Raw genomic sequence first — 18,452 nt, 5'->3', positions numbered from 1 at the left:
GTTGCAGCCCTACCGCCAGCTCACCTCTCATGGTTTATGTTGCAGCCCTACCGCCAGCTCACCTCTCATGGTTTATGTTGCAGCCCTACCGCCAGCTCACCGCTCATGGTTGTAAGGGGCACTCGACTCGTCGTGGCATCAATTAGATTCTTCTCCCGATAATGTGTTGTTGTTGTTGTTGTTGCTTATACAGTTGGGTGCCACCGATATTGTCCCTACTGACTGACAGTAGCTCTGACCAATTGCGTCAAAGAGAAAATGTTTGAACCCGCCCCCCGGGAAACAAGATCCATACACAGCATCTCCAGACTCAAATACCACACGACAGTGTGATTTGAGTCTGGCTTATTAGCCAGGCTAAGATCACCCCTGGTTTATGAGCTGGAGTCAAATGCAGCTTTGGAGGAATGTCCTTTCCTACTTATTGCTTCCATGTCTCCCTGCGGTAACAGGTACGGTCGCCCCTTTTCCATCTCGCCCCACTGCCTCTACCTAGCTGTAAATAACAAACATAATTCATGTTGGTGATTATATAAAAGGTATTATCTTTTTAAAAAAAAAGGTTTTTTTATCCCACGATTTTGTAACCCATTTTTCACCCCTGTGTCAATTATCTAATGTGATCCTGGGCTCTACACACCCTCCGCCAACCTAGTCCCCATATATGGGGGACATGGGGAGAGCAACGGACTTGAACTCATGCTTCCTTCATGCCTGAGTGTCCAAGTTGCTCCTTTACACGTGACAGGGGGGAGTTTCCCTGGCTGGCGGTTTAGAGACCAGGATTACTGCATGTTTTTTGTGAGGGTACCTACCCTAGGGGACACGGGGAGAACATGCAAACTCCACACAGAAAAGCCCTTTCGCCAACCCCGCCTCGGGTATGGGCACTGATGACGCGGAGGAGGAAACACGCCGCCAGCACCCACAGCGTCCCGAGCGGGAATCGAACCCAGGACCTTCTAGCTGTGAGGCGACAGCACTACCAACTGTTCCACCGTGCCCCCTTAATATATATAATATAAAAGGTATTATCATATTAATGTATCATTGTTAAGTTCACTCTGCATATCCACGGGCATAATATACGTAGCATGATGATGCCATTACAAAACATGGGCTACATATGGAAGACATGTGTTTAATAAAACGAAATGAACTGCTAGAAGGTCATCAATTAACTTAATTAAGCAGTCACCGTCTCTGTGTCATGTTATTCTCTCTTAATTGTACGAGTGAGTTGGTAAAGGGGCGGGGCGTTTGGTATTCGATCCTCTCTGCTACATTTGATCCTTTTGTTTAACCCTGGGCGTTCATTTACGAAAGAAAAACACAAAGATTATGGAGATAAGGAGGTTTCTCCCCAACAGCAACGAAATCCAATGCGTCCCCAGCATGTCCGTGTACAGTTGGGTGCCACCGATATTGTCCCTTATCATTTGACCCATTTAGGCCTGACCTCAAAATTTTTAAAAATCCTTCTAAATCCTCCAGTTTTCTGAAATAAATATTTTCACGATTTTTCAAAAATAGCAGACCTACAAGCTTGTAGCGCGCCACTCGGTGGCGCGCTATGAGCTTGTAGATCTGCTATTTTTCAATAGCTAAATTATAACATCATGTTTAAAACACCAAAAGGGGTTCCCGCCCAAAATGGGTTAACTGTCCTTTTGCGCAGATCACGCAAAACCTCAGCAAAAAGAAAAGGACAATATCGATGGCCTCCAACTGTATGTACAAAGGGGAATTTTTATGCATGCAATACATGCTCAGACGTTCTGAAGTTTTGAGCGTTATTATATTGTCTTCGACTCGCCGGCGAGTTCACCTAAATGTACTCATTTTCTATCAATTACACACCCCATGAAGCCTTGAGTTCATGACGGAAAGATGCTAATGTTCTCAAGTCTCAGACATTACGATGAAACATTATTGAATAGACTTTTTTTTTATTGCTGCTGTGTTCCTATTATTGTTCTCCTAATTAACTTTTATTCAATTATCCTTTCATGTGATTTTTCTATTAGGGACTATACCGGTAAACTTCTCCCTGCCACGCACGCACGCACGCACGCACGCACGCACGCACGCACGCACGCACACACACACACACACACACACAAACAAAGCCATGTGGGTTCAAAATGTCATCGTATAAGATACTCACTCTGCCACGGCCGCTTTATTGAATTTGACGCGACGTCGGTTTCCACAACATCCTCCTCACCGTAATGTGATTTGCCCTCGTTTGGTTGAGTGTTTATTTAAGGCCTCATACCGTAGTGTAGGAGCACAGCGGATGTGTTGGAGAGTCAGCTCTAGGAGGCAGAAAGGAGTGGACACTGGGGCAGTGCATGGTGGAAAGTAACATCAAGTGCTGATAGTTGACATACAGGTCAAGACACTTTCTATACTTTTACTTGAGTACATTTTGAATACGGTGCCCAAGACACTCCTTGGGCTAAAAACAGCCCTATTATGTAGCCATTTGCCCAAAATGTGCTGACCTCATCACATTTGTGCTGACCATCACATTTGTCATGATTGCAATGGCCGTTTTTAGCCCAAGGAGTGTTTTTTGTGCAAAACTAATGCTTGGAATGTATTCAGAATCATGAAACCCCCCTAGTTTGACATGTCACATGCTACTTAAAGCAAAAGGAAAGTTTGACATTTTTGACAATGGATGTTAATGGTAGGGTCACAAGAAACCCCTATAAAAAATTGCCCAATACAGCCGGTCAGCAAGTGGATTTCATGAATGTATGTATATAGACAATATTTTAATAAAAAAAGACTATATACCAAATTTCCCACTTTAAACAAAAGAAGCCTGTCGGCTGCCGGACTATTAGGGACAAGATGACGTAAATTGTCCCTTCATTGTCAATGGCGTTTTTAAAGCAAACATTGAACTAAAAACAAACATTAAACCTGTACAGTTGGAGGCCATCGATATTGTCCTTTTCTTTTTGCTGAGGTTTGCGTGATCTGCGCAAAAGGACAGTTAACCCATTTTGGGCGGGAACCCCTTTTTGTGTTTTAAACATTGTTATAATTTAGCTATTGAAAAATAGCAGATCTACAAGCTCATAGCGCGCCACCGAGTGGCGCGCTATGAGCTTGTAGGTCTGCTATTTTTGAAAAATCGTGAAAATATTTATTTCAGAAAACTGGAGGATTTAGAAGGATTTTTTAAATTTTGAGGTCAGGCCTAAATGGGTCAAATGATAAGGGACAATATCGGTGGCACCCAACTGTAGGAGGGGCTAGCGCCCCTCAAAAAGTCTGTAAGTCTGTCACTGTATTCAGGTCAAAGGGAGAGAAGTTGATGGTCCCACCTCTGTACCCCCCACCACCCCCTTTCAATTTATTTCTATTCCAACCTGTACATAGATTTAATGTTTTTGAGATATCTCAATAATATTGTTGTTGTTATTGTGAATGAATGCATGAGACCCGAATGGAAACAAGACCGCAAGGTCTTTCTTCGGTGCTTTGGACCAAATGTCCTTGACTATACCCTGTACTGTTTTACTGTACCCTGTACTGTTTTACTGTACCCTGTACTGTTTACTGTACCCTGTACCCCCCCCCCCCCCCCAAAAAAAAATTGTTTATAGTATTAGTCATAATACTATAGTATTAGTCAATGAAATCCACACTGGCAGGGAGTTAATTTATGGAGAAGAAATAAAAAGAAAAGCAAAAAGGAGATAGATATGGAGATGGTTTATATCCTTGTGGTACTAGCTGTGTCCAGCGGTGGAAAAAGTATACTCAAATATATTACTTAAGTAAAAGTATCAATACTGCAATGTATCTATGTACTCTGTTGCAAGTAGAAGTCCCCTATTAAAAATGTACTCAAGTAAAAGTATAAAAAGCATCAGCATCAAAATGTATTTAAAGTTCTAAGAGTAAAAGTACTCTTATTGCAGAGAATGTCCCATTTCGCAAGTTCAAAATGTGTACAAAATATTTTGAAAATAGCCGATCTACAAGCTCACAATGCGTCGCATTGCGTCGCATTGTGAGCTTGTAGATCGGCTATTTTCAAAATGGCCGAAATGTATAGGGTTGAAGTCGTTCATGTACGTCTTCTAGTCAAAATTAAAATCCCCAAAGTAACTAAAGTTTTCACATGAGTGTAGTATAGGCTCTGAGATGTAGTGGACTAGTAGAAGTAAAAGTATTGGAAATTGGAAATACACAAGTAAAGTACAAATACCTTAAAATCGTATTTAACACGGAGCCCGCCAGAAGCGTAGAAAGCGTAGATTAACTTTAGTCTGGCAGCCCGCCAACAGCGTAGCCTACGTTTTATATTCTTTAATTTAATAATGTTTTGATCGGATCACATCGATAGCTGTCTCTCGTTAGCATCCCGTTGTAAAGTGGGACAGTGGGCGCGGCCATTTTGAAGATGCGCTCGCATGCACGTGCTCTAGGTGCTGCTTTCAATGGCCTGTATCTCCAAATCGGCGCAATGAATGTCGTTTATGGTGAAAACAAGGTTTTCCAACGGCCGACAGCAGACGCTGTGATACTCGCGGTCGGGTTTTTTCTGCACCGAGCGAGAGAACAACAACCGGTCAAGACACCACACACAGCATTACGTGTCATCGTAACATCCGGTTACGGATATTTGGCTCTTCAAAATAAGGGTTTAAAGGGGAAAAACCTTGGCAATGCGCGATAAATAGATGAATTAATCCTGGCGGTTAAGTAGCCTACATACTTGAGTAAATGTACTTAGTTACTTTACACCACTGACCGTGTGCCGGCCATCAGCTGGACACCAGGGCTCCATACCCAGGACACCAGGACCAGCTGGACACCAGGGCTCCATACCCAGGCAATAAAGTAAGGCCAGATGGACGCGGTTGCCGAACGCCATGCCCACGTACTGTGTGTGTGTGTGTGTGTGTGTGTGTGTGTGTGTGTGTGTGTGTGTGTGGGTGGCAGGGAGAAGTGTGGAGCTGTGTGTGGAGGAGTGGGCAAATATGGAGTGGGCAAGTATGTGTGAACGCGTGGAGGATTTTTTTGTCTGCTTACAAGTAGCAAAAGTGGGGCCCCCAAATAATTGAATAATTGAATAAATGACAATGCGACAAAGGGATATTTCGCATGTTCGTACAACTTCAAATGGCACACAAAGAGAAAATTGAATTTACCTCCCCTTGTGGTGTGTGTGTGTGTGTGTGTGTGTGTGTGTGTGTGTGTGTGTGTGTGTGTGTGTGTGTGTATATATATATATATATATATATATATCCCATTCAGCACGAAAACCCATTTTGGGGTTCATGTTGCTATGTTACCCAGTATATAGCAGCATGACATTTAAAAAAATGTTAATAAAGAAAAATGTAGGTCAGGATTTAGAAGGCGTTTTTTTTAGATACATAGTTTCATTATAAACTAGTGCTACACCTGTTCATGATGGATGGTGTCGGGCCCGTTACACATTTCACATAGTAGAATGCGAACGTTCTCACGTCTGTTCTAAATGTTCACGTTTCAGGAAACATCCCCCAAAAAAATCCTCCACACATGCTTCACTCTTCGACACACGGGCAGCGAGTGTGTCACCATGATTCCTCTTCTTGCCCCCGCGTTTCTCCAGGAGAAGCGCGACATGAAATGTGAAGTGTTCCAGAAATATACGCAGCATGAGGAGCAGCAGAGCACTTTCTGGGCTCTCGCCCCAGTTCTGGTTTAATATAGAGACAAAGCTGCCATGTTGTAATGTGTGGGCTCCCTGCAGGCATGGGTGGATTCTTTGGAGCCTCGCTCGGAAAGCGCGCCCGTTCTGCTCGCCTGTTTCTCACCTATATACACCTCGATGCCTGCTGCCTCCCATCTGACAAACACCAGAATGGGCTCTATTATGTGCACAGAATAACTCTTCCTATACTTCCGGGCCCCTTCCCTATTATACTTCCTTCACCACCAGGTGTTACCGATGATACTAATTAAGGCTCTGTTCCATTTAGCGTACAGTGGTTCTCAAACTTTTTTTCAATTTCAAGGGCCCCCATAACTCTCACAGTTACAGCACACTCAAAACCCACCTTTTCAAACTGGCCTTCCCTACATAACCCCCCCACCACACACACACACACACACACACACCCTTCTTGTTTGTCCTTTTTTATTTCTAGTTTTTAACCTTTTAACTGTTTTTTCTAATACAATTGTTTTTACTTCTGTGCTATTTGGAACTCACTCAAGGACACTTTGAGACCCACTGTTGTAGCAGAGTGTTCCCAGTGAGCCAACACACACAATAGCAGCACCCTGACTCTGTTTGACCAGAATGGAACAGAGCCTTCATTAGTATCATCGGGAACACCTGTGAAGGAGGTAGGGAAGGGGCCCAAGTTCTTTACAAAATGGCATGTGTGCATAGAGCCCACATGCTTTTAAAAAAAAAACACTGGTACTGATGAACCACAATGAACTCCCCATCTCCCTGTTTACCTCTTATTGATTAAAAAAAGAATCCTTGAATGGTAAGTTGGAGGGTAGTGTTTTTAGCAACATGCTATTAAATCAGCATCTTGTTATTTCAGCTATAAGCACTTAATCCTGAATTCTCCAAGTCCTAAAGTTGTAACAGGCAAATTATATAAATTGTCTAAAGTCACTGAATGGCTAAACCACTTAAACTCTGATACTTGGCTCTGTTCTTGGTGTGCTCTTAATTGTTCCCCTCTACACCTGTGACAGAGGTCCTCTGTTGCCCATATTTGCACATTGCAGCCTAGTTGAAATATGTATCCTTTTCACAGCACATTGACACTTTACAAGTTTACATAATAGTAAATGTGCAATATATAGAGAAGTGCAACTTGTGTTGTGTACCTTTTCAATTTGCTGCTGTCTTCTAGTGCAGGGGTTCTCAACGGTTTTGGCTGGGGACCCCCGGAAATGCTTTGGCGGTGTCTCGCGACCCCCGCCCCGCCACCCTCCCCACCCCCAATACAAATTGACCGTTACATTAACCTTAATAATAGCGAAAATACTGAAACCAGATATAATCATTAAGGAAAGTTTATGCATGCACTATGTGTACTATGTAAACTCTTAATTTCCATTTCCCAGCCATTCAGTTGCAAAGAAAATAATAATAATAATAATTGGGGACCCCCCAAAATAATTTGGCGACCCTCCGGGGGGGGGGGGGGTCGTGACCCACGGGTTGAGAACCCCTGTTCTAGTGTAATTGGATTGGACCATTTAGGGGCTGTACTAATTCCAGACGCTAAACGGTTCATTCTAACAACAACAATGTCTTGAGATCGACCATCGACCATTACTCATACACAGTGGTATGTTTTTACTGTTTTTGAAAATCATGCCACTGGCCGGAAGTTTGACACCCCTGTTCTTTTTTTTTTTATTAAGTTTTTATTTTGGTCATTGTGTACAAGCATAATGAACAGTTTTACATCATGTGGTCAAGTGCATTAGATTCGTTTGTGCTCGTTTCTTACAGGTCTATTTCCTATATGTTCTCAATGGTGACCAAAGTTACATTTTTTTTCTTTTTTTCGAAAATAAAACAAGAAAACAAAAGACAAACATCTGGGCAGCTCTTAAGGAAAAGGGGGGAAAGGAGACGCTTTCACAAACTTACATTACACTTATTTGAAAACAAATACAGGGTCATACATTCAGCAAGAAACAATAAAAGAAAGGAAAGGAGAATAAAACATTTTGGGGCAGAGGTTCATCGTTGGCATCCAGGGAGTGTGTGTGCAAAATTTGGCATCGACCGGGCGGTGCCGGAGATTAGCTGTTCACAGACGGACGGACACACACACACACACGGACGGACGGACACACGGACGGACGGACGGAGAGCAAAACATACTCTCTCCCGTCTCCCCATGCCTTCGGCCTGGTGGAGACAAAAATAAATAAAAGTAAAAGTAGAGAGAAGCATAGAATCAGCGATAGCAACACACAATACTTTGATTTTTCCATATTCAGCAAAAGTCTGAACGGACAGGTGCGACATATTCAGTCCATTTAGTCCAAATCCGGAAGATGTTTTCTTCCTGAGATCTGATTGAGTATGTCAGTTTTTTCCATCTTGAATATTTGACACCCCTGTTCAATGGCATCACTCTGTCTCGGTTCCAGTTGTGTCGTGTGTGTGTGGATAACAAGACATTTCTAAATAAGTGTGCGAGAGTACTAAACAGTTTAAGTGCCAGGGACGTTAAGACGAGCTGAATCTAACTATGTACTGATTGCCAGGGACGTTTTTTTTTTATATTCTTTTTTGTATCCATGTTTTTGAAAATCCCTCTAATCTGGTGTGCAGGTTATGACATGCACATTACATGCACAATAGAATTACATTTTCTTTCTTTTATTTATAATGGGAAAAGTGGCACCCAGGACCAAAACTGGTGTCCACCCCCTGGCACTTAATTTAAGAATCGACGAAACCATGCAACCGGGTCGACAAATAATAATCCGCAGACACACGAAAAGGGATAAGAGCGAGGAATTATGAAAACATAATAAGGAACTATAATGTGCATGCTGTACAGTCCGAGCTGCTGGTGGTGTACTTGGATGGAACACGTACGTTTTGTTGATTCTAGTTCAATCACCACAGAGCAGATAAGACCATGTTTTTCCTGTGGAGTCTTATCTGTTGACAACTGCACTGCAGGGCCATTGCTCCCCCAGCCCACACTGCAGAGACAAGCAGTCACTAAGCACATGTACTTATAGTACTGTTACTTGCGTACAATATTGAGGTATTTGTATACTTTACTTGAGTATTTCCAATTTCCACTACTTTTACTTCTATACTCCACTACATCTCAGATCCAAATATTGTATACTGTTTTGTTATTACCCCCCACAACAATAATTTGAAAACTTTAGTTACTACTTTGGAGATTTTCATTTTGAGTAGAAAACATACACTAACCACTTCAACCCTATTTTGGCCATTTGAAAATAGCCGATCTACAAGCTCACAATGCGTCGCGATGCGACGCATTGTGAGCTTGTAGATCGGCTATTTTCAAAGTATTTGTTACGCACGTCAACGTGTAAAACGGGACACAATACTGCAATGATGAGTACTCGAGTATCGGCACATTTTGATGGCGATACTTTTACTCAAGTACATTTTGACTACAGGATATTATTCATCTACATTGCAGTATTGATATACTTTTTTTTTTTTTACGTATAAGTAAAACATTTGAGTATATTTTTCCCCACCACCACCGGCGGCGACGAGGCAGATGGAGCCTGTGTATACTGTACTGTTGCATAACCATTTGCAGGGACGAACATGCATGGTGATCATCCTCTCATGTCTCGCCCACTCACACTGCTCACACTCACACTGGGCTACATTTGTGGGTTGCTGTGTTTATTTTTTTAGACAAAAAAAGGGTACAGGAGTGAGAAGTATCATCGACCGTAATGGTAAATGGAAACAGAAAAGTGCCACAGTGCCTTAACCCATTTTTGGGCGGGAACCCCATTTGGTGTTAGCATTATGTCATGCTTTAGCTATTGAAAAATAGCAGATCTACAAGCTCGTAGCGCGCCACCGAGTGGCGCGCTACGAGCTTGTAGGTCTGCTATTTTTGAAAAATCTAAGAACGACTGACATAGAAACATAGCTTTTTCTTAAAACTGTCAGGATGTAGAAGACATTTTTAGAATCTGATCTCAGGTCAAAATGCATGGGTTAATCTAAAAAAAGGCCATCTGGGGGGGTTTTGATCCACTGTGCCATGCCTTATTAGTGAAGAATTAAACCATTCAGTGTTGGCTGCATGGGCTCTCTCTCTATGACTCATCATTTCTTATCTTCATATTTCTAAAGTAGTGTCACATGTTTTGTGGAATTCACGTCAACACAGCTATGCGTCCACTCGCTGTGCAGCGCATGCACTCCGAATGGCATGCCCGGAAAATGTCCAGATTTCGCAAATGGCGTGTCATTCCATTAATTTTACTTGGCGCTCGTCATGTGCATGGCCTCATCGAGCTATATAGAGAGTTCTTGGCTTTTTTTTCTCCAGTATTTTAACCCGTTGAAACCGGGAAATTATTTTGGGGGGTCCCCAGATGGGTGCCATGTTGTGGGTGCTTAGCTTAACCAATTTAGGACCTGAGGACGATTCTAAAAGTGGTTCTCAAACATTTTCATGTCAAGGACCGCCAAAAATATATGTATTTGGCCGCCGACCCCCATCTGAAGATATGTTGTTCCAGGGACCCCACCAGAAGCAAAGATTTGAGTTAAAAAAGTTGAATATATATTCAAAGATTAGCGCCACATTTACACGATTTTTCGAAAATTGCAGATCTACAAGCTCATAGCGCGGCACTCGGTGCAGCGCTATGAGCTTGTAGATCTGGCCTGAAAGGTTTGGGAACACTTTGTTTAGAACAAAATAGCAAATCACAATTTGCGCGCTTGTACATTTTTATTTTATTTTATGTTTTTTTAAATAAATGAGGTACGCGGCCAAATACATACCCCCCCCCCCCCATACTACACTGATTTAGTGGCCCACTGGGCATTTTTTGGTCTAAAGGACCGTCTAAAAATGCGATAAAAAACGGCTAAAAATGAAGTTTTTTAGACGTCTATTCTTAGATTAGACGTTGATTAGCGGTTGTTTAATATACATACGGTCTATAGACGTTTAAACAACCGCTAATCAACGTCTAATCTAAGGGTAGACGTCTAATAAACTTTCATTTTTAACTTTGCGGTGTGCGTGCGCAACCCATCAGTATTACATCTGCCTTAGAATTGTGTGTATAGGGAAAATAAATAGAATGCTATATGAGAGGAGGCTGTAGAATTGTGTGTATAGGGAACAGGGTAAAGTAGAAAAAGTGCCCCTCGGGGCACAGGTCTCCTGCACCAGGGCAGGTCAGGTTGTGGCCTCCTGGTGGTGTCATAAGGTACCAGGTCGTCTCGCCCCTTTTCCAACTCGCCCCCGCGAAAAGTGAAGACGGCTCGCCACAGAATTTCGAAAAGTGAAGACGGCTCGCCACAGCATTTCGAAAAGTGATGACGTGCAATTTACGTGGAATCTTTCGGCTACTATTGTGAATCAGTGGACCATGACAGCTTAAACACAACTCTTCTTTACTTTCAAAACTCAGAGTCAATAATAAGGCAAAGCAACATCATCACACATCATGTTGTATGTATGTCAAGACTGAAGGGGCGACCGCTCTTCCCGTTGGGGCGACCGCTCTTCCCGTTGAGGCGACCGATCTTCGCCGCTTTGGGCGAGATGGAAAAGGGGCGAGCCGTCTCGTATTCTGTCATAATAGGCCAATGTGAAATGGGTGCCATTTGTTCTTACGCCTTGAATGGCAATTGGATGATTTGAGGCATTTTGTTCCATCCCAAAATGTGTTTTGCAAAAACCCACCTGTTGGTGGCGCTATAACAGGCCAATGTGAAAAGGGTGGGATATATCCCTCAGCCTAGTAGGAAAGTGTGTGAAAGATTTCACGTAATTTGCACGTTGCGTTCATGATTTGAGGCTTTTTGTTCAAAACGGGCCAATCCTGCAAACTTTGATTGATTGATTGAAGTATGTATTAACAGTTTGCAGAATTACAGCACATTTCAAGCACAACTCAATACAAAAACTGTCAACTGTGAGTGGACGGCCAATAAAACACTACGCTTGTTTACAAGAGGGTCCACCATGTTCAATTCATCATAACAAATGAAAGCCAATGTTAGCCAATTGAATTAGGATGGAATATGAAATATCGGACAGATCCCAGTGCTTTGCGTGCTCGAGTCCCGTTCATGACGATAGCCCTTTGCTGCATGTCTCTCGCTCCGCTAAAACGAAAGAAAGAAAGCAGCAAATGAAAAAAATGAAGTCATCTTTTACTTTCTACAACCTAAAACACGAACCTTGATTGAAAAAAAAACTAAAGCTGTCCTTTAAGTACTTGAGTAAATGTACTTTACCCCACTTTACCCAGCACTTTTTCTCGTGAAAGTCCATAATAGTCCATAGTATTATGATTTCCAGTAAAATAAAAAAAGCAATCTCTTGTTGTTGACATACCGCATGATATCTGGGTCAATGCACTTTCTTTAACGGCCTTTAGACTGTCCACAGTGTCCAGAGAGCAGACATGTCTCAGACTCCGTGCCTCTCAGGACACCAAACCAAACCAAACGGTCCGTGTATAATGGATTAGCCCTTCCTGCACGCTGTATAAACACGCTCTGCTAATTATTGATCCCCGTTTCCTGCGGAAGAAAAAACCGACTGACACGCTATACAGAAACCAGACGCGGCCATGTTCTGGTTCTGGATACAATGAATGAGACCGAGGCGCAGAGCGAGAGGAAGGAGAGACGTACACAGAGTGGTTGTGACTCATTCACAGACAGCTTAAAGGGCCTCGCAAACGGGGAGCGAGAAAACGCGCCTATAGTTCATTTTCGATGAGACCTGCCTTTTTTTTCTCGGAGAAGTCGCGGTGCGACCAACGCGAGCGTATTTACGTGAGCGCGGTCCCGTGGATTTGTTGCGCGCGTGCTCGTTACGTGCACACGCCCCCCGCGACTCACCAGACCTGGATTCTGTTTCTGTTTTTTGAGTGGTTCAACCACTCCAAGGAACAGCAATGTCCGTGTTCAACTATGTTTGTGTGTGACTATGTTTGTGTGTGACTATGAGCACCAGTACCAATGAGTACCAAAAGTGGCGCTGTTGTGCCAGAAACGGAGAGAGAGAGATAGTGCTGCACTGTTGCCTGCTAATGAGAGAGAGAGGGGGGGGGGGGGGGGGGATTTGCACCACTCAGTTCACAAGGGTGTGATTTTTTTCTTTTACGCTTGCGTTGTTGCGCCCCTCTTCAACAGACCTGGAGGAGTCCTGTCGTTGATTCCAGGCAACAACGCCTGCGTTCCTCGCTTCACGTTTGCAAGGCCCTTAACTAAAGCTTCCAAGTCTCGGTTTGGCCATTAACCGAGATAAGAGAAGATAAACATATTGATTCCTACTGGGGTGAATTCAGGTGTCATATTATCAGCCAACAGTAGTTGGAAATGAAACTAAGATAAGAGTCGAGAGCATAAAACCCAAGATAGGCTATTGCAGATGAGAATAAACATAAAATAAAGATTGATTGATTGATTGAAATGTTTATTTGAATAAGCAATTTTAAAAACAATATAAACAGAAACGTCAGAATAACAAGCAGTACAAAATAATAAAAAAGCAAATTCAAAAGGATTGAGAAGAAGCATAGCAAAGCAAAGATATCGTTGCTGTAGAGCAAAAACCTCCACGTTGTTATCTCCATGTTTTACTTTTTTTTTCTCCGTCAATCAACGCCCTATACTTGATCCTACTATAGCGTCACAAAATAAGTGTCCAAAAGTTGCAGATGTACCAGCTCGAAACAGGCAGAGGAGAGGCCAGTTTTGAGCTTGTCGATATGCTATTGTTTCCGTTTTCATTTGAATAGTTAAAAAAAAGTGTAACTGTTTGGGACATGATTTGGTTATGACCCTACTGTAGTGTACTGTAGGTCAGGGGTTATGAGTCATAACCACTGACCTACAGTATACTACAGTAGGGTCATAACTTATGACCCTACTGTAGTATACTGTAGGTCAGGGGTGGGCAACTTTGACGATGGAGAAGGCCACTATATTTCCACACTCACTCCAGAGGGGCCACAGTGCATATTACTGTCGTAGCAAAAATAGCCGATCTACAAGCTCAAAACGCGCCACAGTGCGACGCACTTTGAGCTTGTAGATCAGCTATTTTTGCTATTATTGTCTCCCAGGCCGAAGGCATGGGGAGAGAGTATGTTTTGCACTCCGTCCGTGTGTGTGAGTCCGTCTGTCCGTCCGTCCGTCCGTCCGTCCGTCCATGTGTGTGCGCGTGCGTGCGTGCGTGCGTGCGTGCGTGCGTGCTCCAACCTAAAAAAATGACCCTTAACACTCAAGATTTTCCAAAAAATAGTCCAAAACAGCAGATGTACAAGCTTGTGTACAACTGCTATTTTTGAGAACCACTGTTCTAAACCACGTTTCTAAATCCCAAGAGTTAGGTTGCTATAATATACATGTATTCCACTAAAGATCTAAAAATAATGGGATGCTTTCCCCGCTCCAAGTGACAATAAGGTTGATTTTGAGTTACTGTAGTTCCAGCGTGTAGTGCAGGGAACACCCAGACTTCCCTTTGAGTTACTGTAGTTCCAGCGTGTAGTGCAGGGAACACCCAGACTGAGTTACTGTAGTTCCAGCGTGTAGTGCAGGGAACACCCAGACTGAGTTACTGTAGTTCCAGTGTGTAGTGCAGGGAACACCCAGACTGAGTTACTGTAGTTCCAGTGTGTAGTGCAGGGAACACCCAGACTGAGTTACTGTAGTTCCAGTGTGTAGTGCAGGGAACACCCAGACTGAGTTACTGTAGTTCCAGTGTGTAGTGCAGGGAACACCCAGACTGAGTTACTGTAGTTCCAGTGTGTAGTGCAGGGAACACCCAGACTGAGTTACTGTAGTTCCAGCGTGTAGTGCAGGGAACACCCAGACTGAGTTACTGTAGTTCCAGCGTGTAGTGCAGGGAACACCCAGACTGAGTTACTGTAGTTCCAGTGTGTAGTGCAGGGAACACCCAGACTGAGTTACTGTAGTTCCAGTGTGTAGTGCAGGGAACACCCAGACTGAGTTACTGTAGTTCCAGTGCGTAGTGCAGGGAACACCCAGACTGAGTTACTGTAGTTCCAGTGCGTAGTGCAGGGAACACCCAGACTGAGTTACTGTAGTTCCAGCGCGTAGTGCAGGGAACACCCAGACTGAGTTACTGTAGTTCCAGTGTGTAGTGCAGGGAACACCCAGACTGAGTTACTGTAGTTCCAGCGTGTAGTGCAGGGAACACCCAGACTGAGTTACTGTAGTTCCAGCGTGTAGTGCAGGGAACACCCAGACTGAGTTACTGTAGTTCCAGCGTGTAGTGCAGGGAACACCCAGACTGAGTTACTGTAGTTCCAGCGTGTAGTGCAGGGAACACCCAGACTGAGTTACTGTAGTTCCAGTGTGTAGTGCAGGGAACACCCAGACTGAGTTACTGTAGTTCCAGTGTGTAGTGCAGGGAACACCCAGACTGAGTTACTGTAGTTCCAGTGTGTAGTGCAGGGAACACCCAGACTGAGTTACTGTAGTTCCAGCGTGTAGTGCAGGGAACACCCAGACTGAGTTACTGTAGTTCCAGTGTGTAGTGCAGGGAACACCCAGACTGAGTTACTGTAGTTCCAGCGTGTAGTGCAGGGAACACCCAGACTGAGTTACTGTAGTTCCAGCGTGTAGTGCAGGGAACACCCAGACTGAGTTACTGTAGTTCCAGCGTGTAGTGCAGGGAACACCCAGACTGAGTTACTGTAGTTCCAGTGTGTAGTGCAGGGAACACCCAGACTTCCCTTTGAGTTACTGTAGTTCCAGCGCGTAGTGCAGGGAACACCCAGACTTCCCTTTGAGTTACTGTAGTTCCAGCATGTAGTGCAGGGAACACCCAGACTGAGTTACTGTAGTTCCAGCGCGTAGTGCAGGGAACACCCAGACTGAGTTACTGTAGTTCCAGTGTGTAGTGCAGGGAACACCCAGACTGAGTTACTGTAGTTCCAGCGTGTAGTGCAGGGAACACCCAGACTGAGTTACTGTAGTTCCAGTGTGTAGTGCAGGGAACACCCAGACTTCCCTTTGAGTTACTGTGTAGTTCCAGCGCGTAGTGCAGACTTCCCTTTGAGTTATAATGAATTGCATTTTTATAGCGCTTTTCAAAGTGCTCAAAGCGCTTCACAATGGTTCATTCATTCATACATTGGGAGGTGAAGCGGCGAACAGTCGACGCCAGCGTCCTCACTTCCCACATTCACACACCAATGGTGGCGAGCTCACACCGACCGACTCATTGGAGGCAATGTAGGGTTCAGTGTCTTGCCCAAGGACACTTCGACATGTGGACAGGAGGAGCCGGGATTCGAACCGCCGACCCAGGGATCATTGGACGACCTGCTCTACCTCCTGAGCCACAGCCGCCCGAGTTACTGTAGTTCCAGCGAGTAGTGCAGGGAACACCCAGACTGAGTTACTGTAGTTCCAGCGCGTACTGCAGGGAACACCCAGACTTCCCTTTGAGTTACTGTAGTTCCAGCGTGTAGTGCAGGGAACACCCAGAATTCCCTTTGAATTAGTGTAGTTCCAGCGTGTAGTGCAGGGAACACCCAGAATTCCCTTTGAATTAGTGTAGTTCCAGCGTGTAGTGCAGGGAACTTCCCGTTCCCTTGCATGCCCACATCAGTCAGCTCTGACTGGGGGATCCCCAGCAGGCGTTACCAGGCCAGCTTGGAGATTATAATCCCACCACCTGGTGGCCCAGTCTGTCCCACGGCCTCTTCCCAGCTGGACAAGCCTGGAAAACCTGCCCGGGGAGACAACCAGAAGGCATATAGTAGTGGTGGACATGAAGTAACAAGGTACAGAGTGTACTGTATAGTTTAAGCTGCACTATAACTTCAGCAATTTTTGCTACTGTTGTTACATTTGTGACACTGTAGTGTGAGATACAAGGTTTCTGCCCAACATCAATGATGGCCTATTGCAGGGGTTCTCAACCCGTGGGTCGCGACCCCTTGGGGGAGTCGCCAAATTATTTTGGAGGGTCCCCAAATTGTTACAAAAAAAAGAAAAGAAAAATCGAATGGCTGGGAAATGGAAATTAAGAGTTTACATATAGTACACATAGTACATGCAAAAACTTTCCTTATCTATTATATCTGGTTTCAGTATTCATTTATGACATATTTTCTCTATTATTAAGGTTATTTTTGCAGTAAGTTTGTATTGGTGGTGGTGGGGAAAGGGGCAGGGGCGGGGGTCGCGAGACATGGCCAAAGCATTTCCGGGGGTCCCCAGCCAAAAAACGTTGAGAACCCCTGGCCTATTGGACTGCAGTGGCGGTGTCATCAAAACGTCTACCGTCTGGAAAAGCCCTGTCCTGTAAACAATAATGTTTATGTCATTGTGCCAACATTACATTCTCATATTCTTCACCAGTGGTGGAAAGTAACTAAGTACTTACTCTTTTTTAGGTATTTGTACTTTACTTGAGTATTTCCAATTTCCAGTACTTTTACTTCTACTACATCTCGGAGCCAAAATTTGTACTTTTACTCCACTACAATTAATTAAAAACTTTAGTTATACTAGTTACTTTGGAGATTTTAATTTTGATTGGAAAACATACATTAACCACTTCAACCCTATACATTTCGGCCATTTGAAAATAGCCGATCTACAAGATCTTGTAGATCGGCTATTTTCAATTGTTTTTCTACACATTTTTAACTTGTGAAATGGGACATTCTGCAATATGAATATTTTAACTTTTAGTACTTTAAGCACATTTTGATGCCGATACTTTTGCACTTTTTCAATTCCGTACTTGTACTTGTAACAAAGTGCTTCTAAATTGCAGTATTGGTATACTTTTACTTAAGTAAAACAATTGAGTACTTTTTTCCATCGCTGATATTTACTCTATGGCTGTAATGGTGCACTTTCTGTAGGACTGTATATTTGCACAAGGGCAGTCATTTGGGCCTGTAAGACAACACCCTCCCAGGACAGGACAGGTGCATATAGCGTTGTGACGACATCCCATTCGGCTGGAGAAAATATACACTGCTCTTTGTACTCTATAGTCATAACAATGCCATTTAACCATAATCATCTCTGTCGGGTGTCCCAAAACGGTTTCAGGACTCACATTCAGAAATGGCAACAGTAGCACATCGACAAGCTCAAAGCATGCATGGATCTGCTACTTTTGAAACTTTTGTGTGACACAAGTAGGGCGTTTACACAAAAAAAAAGAAAAAGGAAAAAGAAACAAAAAACAAATATCTCCATATATATATCTCCATATATATATATATATATATATATATATGGAGATAAGAGCTTTCTTCCCGTTTATTGACCTAAAATATTGTCTATAAACATACATTCATGAATCCACTTGCTGACCGGCTGTCGGTATTGGGATTCTTTTTTTATGGGTTTTTTGTGACCCTATACCATTAACATCCTTAACACAAGGCCAAAATGTCAAAAATGACAAACTTTCCTTATGCTTTAAGTAGCATGTGACATGTCAAACTAGGGGGTTTTCATGATTCTACGCAGAGGAGTCGCCCAAAAAAGGAGAAAAGTGGAATGAAATATTTATATTGCTATCTGGTTTCAGTATTCATTTATTTTCTCTATTATTAAGGTTATTTTTGCAGTCAGTTTGTATTGGTGGTGGTGGGGAAGGGGGTTTTCATGATTCTGAATCCATTCCAAGCATTAGTTTTGCACAAAATACACTCCTTGGGATAAAAGCAGCCAC

This window comes from Electrona antarctica (genome assembly GCF_951216825.1).
Source record: "Electrona antarctica genome assembly, chromosome: 18".
Taxonomy (NCBI): domain Eukaryota; kingdom Metazoa; phylum Chordata; class Actinopteri; order Myctophiformes; family Myctophidae; genus Electrona; species Electrona antarctica.
This window is presented reverse-complemented; position numbering follows the sequence as displayed.